Below are 13,314 nucleotides of genomic sequence, written 5' to 3'. Positions count from 1 at the left end.
TTCATATATAAAAAAAGAATGTACATATTAAATAAACAGAATCATACAGTAAAAAAAAAAAATAAATAAATCTGTTTTTGATTAATTCTTCGAAAATTGTCCTTAATAAGATAAACAGAGGATATGTTGAACCAAAGAAAGGGAACAGTTTTAAGATATTTAAGAGTTGACCTGGAGGAAAAACTTCTAATTGTAGGACTAATTGTAGGACTTCTAATTGTAGGACTTCTAATTGTAGGACTAAGTGTGAAAGTCCACATTAAGACAACATTAAATGGGGGGGGGGGGAAGAGTAAACATTGGCCTGAATAACAACAACTATTGTATTATTAATGAGTGCCAACCATAAGAGCTTTCAAAATAACTCCCAACTTAGTGATTTTTGAAAAGTTGTAGCTTCTTTTAAAAATTATTAAATAGGGGCGCCTGGGTGGCTCAGTCGGTTGGGCGTCTGACTTCGGCTCAGGTCATGATATCACGGTCCGTGGGTTCGAGCCCCATGTCGGGCTCTGTGCTGACAGCTCAGAGCCTGGAGTCTGCTTTAGATTCTGTGTCTCCCTCTCTCTCTCACCCTCCCCCGTTCATGCTCTGTCTCTCTCTGTCTCAAAAATAAAACATTAAAAAAATTATCAAATAAATGTGCAAAATAAATCTTGTACTGTGTGCCTTCCATGGTCTGTGCTGCCTGCTCACTGAAACTGTCCTGATACTGTTTATTGCCTCATGCTCTGCTTCTAGAAAACTGACCGCAAGACAGAAAAAGCCTAATGTATGTCAAATTATGTTATCTTTCTCCTTAAAAACTCTCCAAAATTTCACCCTCTTCATTGCCGCCCACTAAATACTTATTTAACAGGCGGCTGCCTACCAATCTGACATCATTCCCCGTCAACCAGCTAAGGAGGGAAGTCCTTCCTCAGGGCATTCGCTCTTTCTATTTCTTCAGTATGCAGTGCTCTTCCCTGGATCTTTGTAGAGCCACTTGGTCATGTTGAGATTTCAGTTCTAATATCAGCTCCTCCTAGAGACCTTTCTAAACACTCTACCTAAACTTGCCCTGCACCTTCCCTTCCTCAGTCATTCTGTCAAATTAATATTTTATATTTTTCAGAACATTAATTACTATTGGAAATTATCTTATTTACTTATTTATTTTTTTATTATCTCTCACTCACTGGAATGTCGGGAGTAAATTTTGTCTTTGTTGATCACTGCTGCTATGTGCTATGTGCTAACCCATAGAACTGTGTCACACAGTAACTGCTCAATAAACATTTGTCTTGAATTAATATCAAATGCAACATTCAGACAACTAATTTTAAAATAAAATTTTATTCTATGATAATTCATTAGTTTATTCATCCATTCATTCAACAAATTCTTTAGAGCACTAATTTTATAGAACACTGACTTAAATGTTATAAAGTTTAGAAACTTGTGGAAGACATTGCTAGTTTTTTCCCATATCTGGTTCTTTTCCTCCTTAGGAACAAAAGAAAACTGTATTTTTTAGCCTTCTGTGTGACTGACTAGATGGATCCATGTGATTGAGTTCTAAAAGGAATGAAATATGAGTGAAATTCAATGGCTCTCTTCCATTCCAAGACATTAAAGAACCAACATGCCTCTTTTACTCTGTTTTTGTTTCTCAGCTCTCCAGATGCAAGGAAAGTAACATATGCCTCTGAGGTGACTAACGAACAATGGAGCCAAAAGATATCAGGAGCCTAAACACCTGAATCACCACTTAGAGAAATATACCTATATTGGATTTGGTGTTAGGAAAAAGTAAATTCTTATTGCACTAAGTTTTTTGAGGTTTTATTTTTACAGCTGTAGGCACGTATTACCTTGACTAAAAATGGAATATCAGTAGCAGGTATGCTTGTCTTCCAAAAGTTTATACTTTAGTAGAAGAGAAAGTAAGGAACTATAAGTGTATTAGTTACCTATTGCTGCAAAGCAAATGACCCCGAACTTAGCAGTGCACACAAAAAAAAAAACACTATCTCGCTGTTCCTGAGGATCAGCGGCTGTTCCACAAGGCTTCGCTGGGTGATTCTGCCTACGAGTCTCTCACGAAGTTTCGGTCAGGCTGTTGCCTGGAGCTGGAGGCATCTCAAGGCTCAGTGGGAAGGATTACTTTCCAAGGTCACTGCTTTTGGCAGGTCTCAGTTCCTCCTCCCCATGTGAGCCTCTCCAAGGGTTTTCTGAGTCTTCTCACAATACTGGTTTCCCCTAGAGAAAGTGATTCAGGAGACAACAAGACATAACATCCTGGAAGGAAACCGCAGATCTTTATAATCTATTGCTGCAAGTGACACTCCATTACTTCTTCCGAATGCTATTCACGAGAATTAAGTCCAACCTTCACTTAAGGAATTGCTGAATTAAACTGCACCTTTTGTAACAAGAAGTATCAAGGAATTTGTGGACATGTCTTTTTTTTTGTTTGTTTTTTGCTAGGTTATGTGTAAAAAAAAAATTCCAGCACAGTGGTATAGGCAAAGTATTTACATGAGAACAAGTGATAAGCAAAGGTTTCGGTGAAAAGGTGGTCACGGGTACCTTTTGATGAATGAAGATTGGAGTCAAATAATTTTAGGCAGAAGACACAGGATGAAAGGGAGAAGAAAACGGAGAATCTAATCAAATAAGGAAAAACAGTTTGGCCAGGGCAAAATTACAGGTGAAGAGGAGTATTTGGATTGATAACAGGCTGCTGCAGGGAGAGAGCCACCCATTCCTGTTTGCCTGTGATGCACAGATTGCCAGAAAACAACAAAAGGAAACAGCAACAGCAACAACACCTCTACAAATACCCGTAGCTTAATCAGCATAACCCTGCTCTTCACAGTGAGTGAAGCAGCAGCTGTGTGTGAGGTGATTCAGGATTTCATCCAGCTGCCTGCTTCCCAGCATCCTTACAATATAGATAGTGTTCGACGTAGATGTATCTTTCTTACCAGCGCGGAAAGATCTCTACTTTCCCTTTGGAGTTGCACCCCATCTAATACTGCATCCAGTTAGATTTCAATGAATAATGCTTTTTATTGACCAATACACATCAAAAATATGATAAATACTTTTATGGTCCTTTCTATTGAACAAGTGCTTTGTCAAAGTGCAAATACATTTGGATAAGCTTCCTTACCAGAGTCTATGCTAATACATAAAATCAGGCTAATAGGTTACTCAGATAAACAACAGCTCATTCAGGGTCTGGGGGGTGTTGGGCAGAGGAGGTGGTGGAAGCAAACTAATTAATTGACAGTTTCAAACTGACCAATCAATTAAGTCAAAGCCCAAACCAGTTTATCCACCAGACTGAAGTTTTATTTAAACTTCATTAATTGCAAACTTAGAGCACAAAAGAAGACAATCGACTACCAAAGTTTGTAATTCTCAAAATGAATTTAAATTATTCCTTTTATCTTAGAAAGATATAAAGACACTAAAGATATAAAGTTTCTTCAAAGTTTGTACAATGTATAACCCTAATGATAAAGTTAAGACCCTGAGACCTTTTATAGAACAAAAATCTCTAGTATTTAGTACACTGTTATAATGGATCCTCTTCATAGGAAAAAATGTTATAAGATGCAATTGATTCACTGTTTCCAAACAAAAGCCAGAGAACCAAGCCTTATAATGGTTAAACTGGGAACATTTAGGTCACCATATCAGATTGCTTACCTCTTTATGTAATACACAGTCAAAAAATATGTTCTGACAGTTTCAAGAACAATATAATTATTTTTTTAAATTGATGATGACATACTGTTTTATGATTTTATAAATGTAATAAAATATAGAATTTATCTAGAGGGAGATTCTACTTTGATTTTCAATGAGCTTAACCAAAAAGGGTAAACACAATTAGTCACAATAATTTTTGCAACCTCCATCATTATCTATCAAACTACACTGGGGATCATTTCTATTTTTATAGTTGGAATAAAACACAGCAGGTCTTCTGTCCCTGTGCTAGCTAAACTTGTACATCTCCTAGGCACAATTTATTGTTCAAGCTATAAAGGGCTTTTGTGTCTTCTGCATAATTTTTAAAGATGGATGACAAATGTTTAACAAGTAGAGGAAGACTGGGGGGAAGGAGAAAATGTGTGCTTATATTTAATAAAAATTAGGCAAAGTGTTCATTTGGAAAATACCTGCTTTGTAGTGCTAATCGAATGTATTGCTACACACTCATTACCAATATCTAATGCTGGCTGGGCACAGTCCCTAAAGGTTATCTACCCATAAAAATAGACAGTCACATTGTAGGGAAATGATATTTTCTCACACTTGAAAAACAGATAATGTTGAGTTTATTTGTGTTCTTGTCCTCACTCTCACATTTGAGCCAAGAGTCCTCATCGTTAACTTCTGGAAAGTAATAATTAACCCAATGCTCTAACACAGTCACAAGGGTCTCTTTATATGTTGTGTCTCTCTTCCCAATCTCACAGTGTGTTGTTGTTTTTTCTCTTGTTTTGTTTTTTTTTTTCTTTAACAAATTACCCATCAGTTTTGACAGCACTGCTTATGAAACCATTCAACTCTGTTTAAGTGATTAGAGCAATTGAGTGCAAAAAATAGTTTAAAATCTCATAGATTCTATTTTAAAGAAAGGAAATGAAACTTCCTGGGAAGAACAATATCCAGTAATGAGTATAGAAATGTTAGTAAGACAGTCAGTGGTAGAAAACTTCACACAGAGTTCCCCAAACATCTTTCTTACATACTAACACTATTTTTTTTCCAAGTGGCCTCTCCTCTAAAGTTTGTCATTCTCATGATTGCTTTAAAAACTTAGCTCATATGTCAATCTCTAAAACAAAGAAGTGATCTTAACATTATCTTACCTGTAATTTTCCATTATTGTTTTGACACAGCATATTCCTTATCTAATTTAGAAATACACAACAACCCTTTGGAAAAACCTTTTGGTAGACCCAGCTTACTACCAAAGAAAGTCAAGTGCTAGACGTTTCCTAATCCATGCCAAGTCATTGGAACTCAGTCCCAGGTCTCTGTACTTTCAGTTCGGTATTCTCATACCAAGACTCAATGGACTCTGAATGCTCCAGTCGGGAAAACTCATTTTTCTGTTCATCTCAAAATATTCCTTTGTGAATTGTGGTATACACTGAATTGTGTGCCCTCAACATTCTTTAATTTTCAGTGTAATGGTATTTGGAGATAAGATTTTGGGGAGGGAATTTTGCTTAAATGAAAGTCATGATGGAAGGGTCCTCATGATGAAATTAGTGGCTATACAAGAAGAGACAGAGAGACTGCATTCTGCCATGTAAGGACACAGAGAGAAGGTGGTCATCAATCCAGGAAGAGGGCTCTCACCAGGACTGGATCAGCCGGTACGCTGATCCTGGGCTTCCTAGTCTCCAGAACTCTAGGAAATAAATATCTGTTGTTTAAGTCCTACAGTCTGCAGTGTTTCATTATAACGGCCCAAGCTGACTAATACAAATATTTAGATAGTTCACATCTTTACAAATGCATCACTTTAAAAATGTGTCCCATTTTTACCAAACATGTTCCTAATACTTGAATTTTCAAGCAATTATATAAGATTAATTTATGCCAGTTGTGTTAGTCTGTTGCTCCTTTAGTTTGATTCCTTCTTTTAGATAAAGCATTTTCTTTTTTTGGCATTCTAGTAGTTTCTCAGGAGGGCTTCAATAGGGATGATTTAATTGTTTATTACAAGTTTGTACATAACATTGAGTCAATAAGAACTGGCTTAAATGAAATACACAGACTACAGAAAAATAATAAAAAATTAGTTGATTTTCTAATTTAATTATGAAGGTTATTCTAACTACAGAAAATTCAGTAGAAATTAATATCCAGAAGATATACTGTACTTCACAGATGATCAAACAAATGATGTTTCTAGTTAAAAGGCAAAAGAATATTCAAAAACTTGGATAAATCTAAAGAAGGAAGTAAATATGTAAGGGTATATTCTAATTTCTTACCATTAGTGTTATATTTGATAATTGCCTTATGATCTATTCCAATTCACATCTCATTATAAAAACATGCTCAAATATATATATATATATGTAGGGGAGGGCACCTGTCGCAGGTGGGTTCTCTGAACAAACACTGAGGTGGAGTTTGGGATTCAAGATGTTTAATAGGGATTGACACCTCTGGTAAATGAGAAAAGTAAGATTATGAGTCAGAGGCTTATCAAGTCTGGGCCAATGTTGCCCATCAGAGTTGACCTGCCTTGGGCCCAAATGGGCTGGCATTTTTACCTTTACCTCCCTTAGCAACTAGATGGGAGCTACTCTGAGAAAGTCAAAGAAAGTAGCTGTCTGGAGCTGAGACAGATAGATCCTGAAAGAGCTGACTGCTGGTGATGTCTGCTGACTACTCTCCCTATAGCTAAGTGGGATCAGATTGGCACATGTCAGTTTTTCCACAATACCTAGACTACCATTCTAATGTGGGTAAAAGTAAGCTCTGAACATCCTAAATGACATTCTATGTCAGAATAGTTTGAAAAAAAAAACAGTATAATGACTCTTGAAATAAGTGGGTTGTCCATGGCTACTTTCTGCCATGTCCGTACCCAATCACCCAGGCTTCTAAGGTCACCACTTGGCTACTTTTGAAGAAGCTGATTCACTGTGGAAGAGCACACTGGTCATCTACTCATCTTCTGGTCACAACCCTTGCTCCATTAGACCCACAAAATGACTAATTCCTCTTTACCATATATTTTACCTGGGGTGAATACTATAGGGAGGAAATCTTAATACCCAAGTGCTTATTCTCTCCTTTGGAAACAGTATTGTCTTCTTTGGAAACAGCAGCCATGCTATAGGTTTGCTTGATTACCAGTAGACCTATAAAATGAAACGCTTAGAATATTTCAATCCTAAAATATTCAAAGAAGCACTAAAACTTAATAAAGCTGTTGGCAAAAACAAAGTATTGTTTTCTGTTTCTTTGTAACAGAACCAAATCTTTTATCCCCAACTCTCCTTTGAAAGGATATCAATCAGCATAACAGTGCTCCCCTCTCTAACTCTTTACTCATTCTGTTCTTCAGAGGTGTGGTGATGTAAGGAATTTGTAAATTTGGGTAGGAACAGCTGGGCTTACATGACTCCACTCTGCCCTTCCTCCTTTTCGGAAGCTGCTCAAAGATGGCATAGGTTCTGCCATACTCTCCCAGGACAGTCCTTCCAAATGGGGCTGCCTCTGAATGGGAGTAAGAACTAGCCTAACTCTGCAAATATAATCCACATCCTAAACCTGACCATATCCCTCACTACTTATTGTATAATTCCTTACTCTTTCAGTGTCCGAACTTGAAAGACTCTGAGGGTCTTCCTCAGAAACTCCCAATAATTATAATAGAATAAACAAATCCTTATCTGTTTCATAGCAATGAGCTTGAATTACTTTTCACATAAGTAAAAAAGAAAAAAAAAACTAAGAAGTAGATCTGAAGGGAAAAATGTATTTTTTGATTCTACAGTGGTAGTTCCTTCAAAATTCTGCTTTGACGTCAAGATAGTCAAAATTCTTATAAATAGTATGATGACCTGACAGTAATATAACATAATAAATAATGTAAACAACTCAAGTGTTCATCTATCATGCCACATATGACTCCCCTGGTTTCTTTTTGTTTGTTGATTTGTTCAAGAAAATCCTTAAAAGAAAAACTGGATTGACCAAATGGGCTACTTGCCCTGACATTGTATAATAACAGCCAGAAATGTTGAATAAATAAATCAATACAATTGAGCTGTATATTAGAAAAAGCAAGCAGGGTTTGTCCTAAATGTTTGCCCCATAGCCAGGTTTACTTTGAGCCAGCATATGAAAGATTTTGTGATTAGGCCCCAAAGCACAAAAATACCAATTAATTATGATGATTAGATATGTCTTCATTAGTAGTCTATAAATAAATCATGCACAACATTATGCAGTCAGCTATCGTGGAAAAATATTCTTCTAGAGGGCTGTGAAAACAGCTTAATTAATTATAAATGCTCTGCAACTTATCACATATTATATTTTGAAATGTTAAAGCATACATATATACACATGTTATATGTGTGTAGAGGTATTTGTCAAACTGTTTCAGTGTTTTTTTTATGCTACTTAGCACTAAAATGCTTTCCAGAATCAAGATGGAAGTTTGTTAAAAAATCTGTATTTATTGTTAAAAATAAAAATGTTACTTCGAACCGTTATGTTTCCAATTCCTTTCATGTTTTCAGATGACAGAGTGTTTCTCTTTGATATTTAACTTCTGTGCTTCCAGAAATGTTTTGTGAATGTGCTTCTCTTCCCTTCCCACCCCACTCCCCCTCTGCCGACCCTCAGTATATTTTCTTCGTTTATTCAAAACAATTTCTTCCTAAACATGTTGCTGTTATTAAAAGCATTTTAATTACATATATAATTAACCCATTTGTACAAGGCATCCCTCATTTACTCCTCTAGATTCTCTGTTCCTCCTTCCCCACCCAGCTAGACCAGGAGACTGACCTATGTGAACTGCATCAAGCAATTCCCTTGCCCTCTGGTTTCTAGTTGAGCTCTGCTAATGGGGATCCCTGGCAGGAGATCAGAGTTGGGTGGGGGAATTTATTCCCCTGGCTCCTTCTCTGCAGGTTGACTGTGTACCTCCACCAAAGGTCACAGCTCCTGACAGGTGATTCTTGCTGACAGGTCTCCTTATGGGTTTTAGTCCTTTCAGATCTAAGGGTGGTAACAAGTCTGTCCACATAACTCATCCTGGGGTACTGCATCTTCTCTCTTGTTTTCCCTATACCCGACCCTAGCTTTTGTAAATAGTCTTCTTATTAAATTCATCTCAAATGACCTGATTTGAATATGTAATCTGTTTTCTGCAGGACCTTGATTGATCCACGATTCTTCTTGTAAATTATTCAAACAATACAAAAATAGAGTGAAACACGAGCATCCTCATTACATATTTTGATTGTGACTACTGAAAATACAATTCAAATTGGCTTCAGCACCTGGATTTTTCTAGTTCTCTGAGTCAATATATCACACGCAGAAACACAAACAGTAAGATGCACTTTTCTGAGCTAGTTAGGATTTGAATAGGCCAGAACAGAAGTTCGGGATACAATAGAACATGTTTTTGCCTTCACTACCCTGGGAAGGAGTTTAAACAGGAGTTTAACTGCAGCGGGGGTGCAGTCAGAAGAGGAAAAAAATCCAATCAGTTATTTTAACAGAAGCAGTTTTATACAAAAGTTGATAATTAGGTATTGAAGAATGAAGAGGGAAAACTAAGTAATTATAGGAGTGTCTACATCCTAGGGCTGGAGTGGCAAACATGCAAGCTTGGAGGAGGGGTCCCACAGAGCTGAAACTAAGACCTCGGAGAAGGGGCTGCTGCTTGACCCATGCTGGTGTCTCTTATCTTGGAGGAAAAGACTCATGGGACTAGGACCAGTCATCTAACAGGGGATATTGAGCAACAGCAACACATCGAGGCTGGTTCTGTAAGCGCTGAGACCCTGAAAACTCAGTTCAACATTTTGCTGAAACAAACAGCTGCTGCCAGGGAAAAGAGGTGAGAGGCGGCCAGGGTGATGCTGAAAGGGACAGGAAGCCAACAGGAAGCCAACAGCAAGCAAAGATGTGAGTCCCTCTTCTTCCTCCATCCTTACAGCTCCCTCTGCTGCTTTCTACTGGCCAAGACTAACAGAGAGGCTGCTGGCAAAGCAAACACAATTTGAAAATTTCTAGCCCTACTTAACATCACAGAACAGGGTCTAGAAGAAAGAGTTTGAGCTCAAAGGCAATAACTTGATAGCTTGCATAGGTCATGGCCAAAAAATTAGCCACACTCCTTTACTGGAACCATAGTTTCAGAGTTCTTACTTTATACGAGGCCCTGTGTAAGGCTAGAGTGTCTTAAACATAAGAAAGTTTTATTCCTGTTTCTAATTGGATCAGGTAATATGATAAAGAAAGCAATTATAATATAAGAAGTACCATGAAAGAGGTAATAATACAAAGTTTTTGAAGAGGCGCTTTTTAAAGTTTATTTATTTTATTTTTGAAAGAGAAGGTGCAAGCAGGGGAGGGGCAGAGAAAGGAGAGAGAGAATCCCAAGCAGGCTGCACACTGTCAGTGTGGAGCCCAGTACAGGGCTCGAACTCACAAACCATGAGATCATGACCTGAGCCGAAATCAAGAGTCGGGAAGTCAACCGAATAAGCCATCCAAGCGCACCTGAAGTGACATTTAAATAAGCTATATGGGGTCAGAGAGAGTGTTCTATTGGAGGTGATGTTGAGATTGGACTTGAATTGAAGCTAGATAATCATATTTTAGAAAACAAGAATGTCAATCTTCAAAGACCACACGTAAGTTCCACCAAAAGAAGTCCCTGGTTAGAACATAGGTTTCCTTGCTTTGCTGTTCTGGATACTTCTGTAATTAGACATGCTGTCACTGGGCCCTGCGATGTGACAACTATGGTCAATTAATTTTTAACAAATTCTTACTTGTATCACTCCTTCAAAATTAAAAGTGGGGCATCCGGTTGGTGCAACCTAACTCAGTTTCCCTGCTCTAGGTGACTAAAGAAAGAAAAAGGGTATTTGACCCTATTTGTCTGATATTGAAACCTGACTCCCTCCAAGATCCACATAATGAGGACTTTATTTCCCCAAAAGGCAACCATTTGTATGATGGTCCCCAAATATATCCACTAGTAATTGTCCTTTTGGCAATCCAGCATTCACGTAAAGTCTTCTTCCTATTATAACAGATAAAACCTCTTGTCTAACACCATGCAACTTCCTCTCATAGAAAAATCCATTTTCACCAGTGTCTCAAAAGGGCAAACTATAATTCTCTTTAGTCACTGCATCTCCCTACAAGACCAGAATCCTTGAATAATGTCCACTCTGACCCTAGTTCACTTGACACCAGTCTTGATTCTCAACAAAATATATCCATAAGTATAACCTGCACTATTACTTATTCCTGTTGCAGCGATGCCTGAATTGAAAGGAAATGAAAGGAGAAATAAATTACAATTATATATATCTATATATATTTCATAATCAGATTTACAGAGACTATGTATGTGTGAAGATATATACATTGAAGCCATAATCATTTTTATAATGGTTGCAAAGTTTTATATATATGACTTCTATTTTTCTCTATACATTCTATATTTACTCTATTATCTACTATTGTAGAATTCTTTAGCCAGAATGTCATCAACCCTTCATTGCAATGGATTCTGAGCTCTTGCTAGCCCTATATGTAGAGTCTTTCTATCTAGTCTTTCACAACTAGAGATTTTACCAAAATTTCCCAGGGAACAGCTAGGTACTCATTCTCCCTGATGCAGCATCAACACCATTTTCTCTTGATTTTCAGGATCTATTTAGTACCCCCAACATTTACTCACTCATTGTAATCAGACACTAAATTGTCTAGATGGCATTGTTTACTTCCATGCAACCATTGCTGAATTCTCTGGTAGAACATCTCTTCCTTGGTTATTACTGACTTCTAAGCCAGTATTTGCCGTAATTTCAAGAATGGGGGAAAATGTGGTTGATTAAGTCTAATTGGGAGAGGTGTTAATTCCAATTCCAACTCATACATACCGACTATGCAAGAAATGGTATATATATTAGTCAATATTTCAAATCATAAATAACGTTGTATGATTTGGTATCATAACTGATTCTTCAATAAGGTATGTGATAAGATTAAAGTAACATGAGGGCATTATCCCATTGTCTTTCTTCTTTTATGGAAGGTTAAGTTCTTTACTTGGAAGAAAATATGAGAGGTTATGATGTTGAATAAGGCGCCCAGTTGTCTCAGACATTCATTAACAATGCTCACTTGAGGCGTGATGCATAGAGAAATTAAATCTAAACCCAAATCCAAAATAAGTATCTAATCCACAATATAGGGACTCTCCATGGCAAAATTATTAAAAAAGAAATTCAATGGACACCAAAACATATGATGCAATATTAAAGGTTCACTTTTACCATTTTCGGAAAATTATGCTCATACACTTGTAAAGGGAATCCTGTGTTGTTGCACTTGTGAATGGCACTCGTCTTTATCACCATAGTCACTTTGTTCATTAAGTAAGATCTGAAGTTGCTATGAAGGAGAGGTAACTGACACTGAGAAATTATGGTCTCTTGTCCACCCGATTATTATGAGAGGAAATGTCCTTTGAGTTAACATGCAGCGTGGATATTCTTTATGTTCTTAGCTCATTTTAAGAAATTCTCTGCTTTTCCCCTCTCCCCCAAATCCTTGTTATTAATCTCCAAGTTAGCTGCTTTGGGAATCCCTTATTATCTAGGAAAACCAACAGCCACCTCCCATAAACCCCTGTAGATTGTTTTTTAAGGTAATGTAAAATAATTGTGAAGATCTACATGATATACCAGCACCAGAGAAAACTGGACTTCCCGTGGCATTATTTTGATCCTGAGCTCCACAAGTGGTCTTGTAGGTCATAAAGAAAGAAAATCTTCCCAATAGGCACAATGGATTAATATATGCTTAAGGCTTGTATATAAGCATCTTCCAAAGATTTGCGTATTCCCCTTTCCCTGGGGAATAAACCCTTGTCCTGGTAAGTGGTTACAGTTGTCTTTAGGGAGGACTATGAGGAAGTTTTTTAATATGTTCTTCAGTGTCAATGGACTACGGGTGGAAGTTAGTGTTCAGAACACCGACATATTCTTTTCCTACCAATTTTGTAGTTTTCACACAAGAGAAGGAAAAGCTCTGAATTCAACTGATAGTCGAATTTTGCTATCTCCAAGACCACATTTTGTTTTTTACCCAGCTCAGTCCCTGCAGCAACAAAAGATAAGAGATTCTTTTTATCTTGATCCTAGAAACTCCCTGGATTTTAGTCAGTGCTATGAGCCTAGAATTCAAGGATTTTAACTTGTCATTCTCTTTCTTTAAGCTGCCCATTGATGTATAAAGCAGCTGCCCCTTTACTAAGTCCATAAATTCTTCATGTACATCCTATTGTTGTATGGTAGACGCAACTCAACTCCCAAAAGTCATGCCTGCAACGAGCACTTGATGCCAGGTGACCACAGGCAATGATTTGATTAGCTTTTTCACGGCTGCTGAATTCCCATATTGGCATTTAAGTAAGATTTTGACTAGTTTCTGACCCAGCTCTGCCAGGTAAAGGATTGATAGTCTCCACATTCCCTTGCAGGTATCCAATGCACCCCATTCCCTGGTAACACTTTCTCAGTT

The 13,314-nt window shown here is 37.4% G+C and overlaps 1 long non-coding RNA gene across 2 annotated transcripts in view; it reads right to left on the bottom strand.

Annotated features, from left to right (window-relative positions):
- Positions 1–1,321: 1,321 nt before the first annotated feature.
- Positions 1,322–13,314, bottom strand: part of LOC123385470 — a 76,036-nt gene continuing 64,043 nt past the window's right edge. For both annotated transcript variants that reach the window (XR_006598045.1, XR_006598046.1), the window contains one exon: positions 1,322–2,238. This is a non-coding gene — a long non-coding RNA (uncharacterized LOC123385470). The remainder of the gene's footprint in view (positions 2,239–13,314) is intronic.

Source organism: Felis catus, chromosome B2 (genome assembly GCF_018350175.1).
Source record: "Felis catus isolate Fca126 chromosome B2, F.catus_Fca126_mat1.0, whole genome shotgun sequence".
NCBI classification, from domain to species: Eukaryota; Metazoa; Chordata; class Mammalia; order Carnivora; family Felidae; genus Felis; species Felis catus.
Note: the sequence above shows the minus strand (reverse complement) of the source record. Positions and strands in the feature narration are given on the sequence as shown.